The following is a 1,596-nucleotide window of genomic DNA, read 5'->3' as shown; positions in this document are numbered from 1 at the left end:
GGAGACAAAAAACAAAAACAAAAAAACACGCTCGACACGCTGTGAGAACGGAACTAATTCATTTCTCTGGTTCCGCTGAGCCCAGGTTTATCGCACACATCTCCTCGGCCTTATGAACCCTACGTTATCACGAGGGCGCACCAACAGGCTACGCAGCTATTACATCAACACACAGTCCCGTTACGTTACACGGTTATTATATAAACACAAGACTAACAAAAACGTGGCGCTTCCCCCCCCCCCAAAAAAAAAAAGAGAGAAAAGAAAAAAAATTAAAGAAATAATAATTTTAAAGTAGAAAAAAAAAGAACAACGCCTTCCCTCTTGTCGAGAGAAAGTGGAAAATATAAGTCAGCACCGGCCTGGGGTTGTAAGTGCTCATCTTTTATCCAGCGCATCAATCATTATAAGTAGATTTTGTATCCTTGTTGAACTGCGCGTTTATGGGGAGTTTCTGAGTTTTAGTTCAGTTTTAGGAATTTTGCAGCAAGAGCAACTCAAATAGACGGTATTTATATTTTAGTTTTACAGTAGTACTGTAAAACTAAAAGTACTGTAGTAAGAGTTTTACGACACTTGCAATCCAATTAGGACTCAGACAAGCCGAAGAATATAAGCGTTACAAGAGAACGACATACAAAGAAAAGAGAGAGAGATAATGACTATAAATGTTAGATACGAAAGAAGGAGCAAACCACATCAGATTATCCGCCACCCACCCACACAAAGAATCTTTGAACTAGCGGTTAAATTCGACTTACACGACACCAAGGGCACGCGCAGACGTTAAGGATACTGCTGCTCCTACCGGCAGAGGTTTGTTTTACACATCACCCGTCAACGCTATTGTTCGTATGCCAAGACAGATTTGGGTGTGAGTGTGTGTGTGTGTGGGGGTGTGTATGTGTGCATGTTTTTCGTAGGGTTTTCTTGTGCTGATTTTTTGGGTGGGGGGAGGGGGTGAGTGTTTTCGTTTGAGTCAAACGCATTCCTAAAAGAATCAGACCGGTCTTTTGAAGTTGAAGCCGGGCCCCTACATCGTCCCAATGACTGGAGTAGAGGAGATGGAATGAAAGGAAAAATATACGCACGATACACATTAAAGTCAGCGCGTCACACGCACATTTAGGCAACGTAAAAACCATACATATCACAATATACAACTAAAACAAAAGGTCGAAACAAACTAAATTGTTCCACCCCAACTCCACCTCCCTTTAAAAAATCACAGATTAATATTAATAATAAATAATAACAATACAATAAAAAGAAACGTCTCTTTCCCTGGCCTTTCACTACGACCGTTGGCCATCTCCCAGAGATACACACAACACTGCCCCATGACGTCACTGCACCAACCAAGGATCGGTCAGACGCCCAAAATAGACGTGCGATGTGCACAATATTGAACTTCCCACTCCAATAACGCTCGTACAAAGAGACCGCTTCCCTCTAAGCGCAAATTTGTTCAAATGTTGTCGACATTTCTGGTTTACTTTCATTCCAGGCCCTTTTCCGGGTGCATGATTCCTTAATTTCTCTTATCGCGATCTTGCTGGCTGTCTATTTTGTTGTTGATGACGATGTTGGCGGGGG

The 1,596-nt window shown here is 42.1% G+C and overlaps 1 protein-coding gene across 1 annotated transcript in view; it reads right to left on the bottom strand.

Moving 5' to 3' along the window:
* Positions 1 to 1,596, bottom strand: part of LOC101853418 (membrane-associated guanylate kinase, WW and PDZ domain-containing protein 1) — a gene marked incomplete at its 3' end in the record, with an annotated part of 101,998 nt that overhangs the window by 64,404 nt on the left and 35,998 nt on the right.

The sequence above is a fragment of the Aplysia californica genome, unplaced genomic scaffold (assembly GCF_000002075.1).
Source record: "Aplysia californica isolate F4 #8 unplaced genomic scaffold, AplCal3.0 scaffold00954, whole genome shotgun sequence".
Classification (NCBI taxonomy): Eukaryota; Metazoa; Mollusca; class Gastropoda; order Aplysiida; family Aplysiidae; genus Aplysia; species Aplysia californica.
This window is presented reverse-complemented; position numbering and strand designations above follow the sequence as displayed.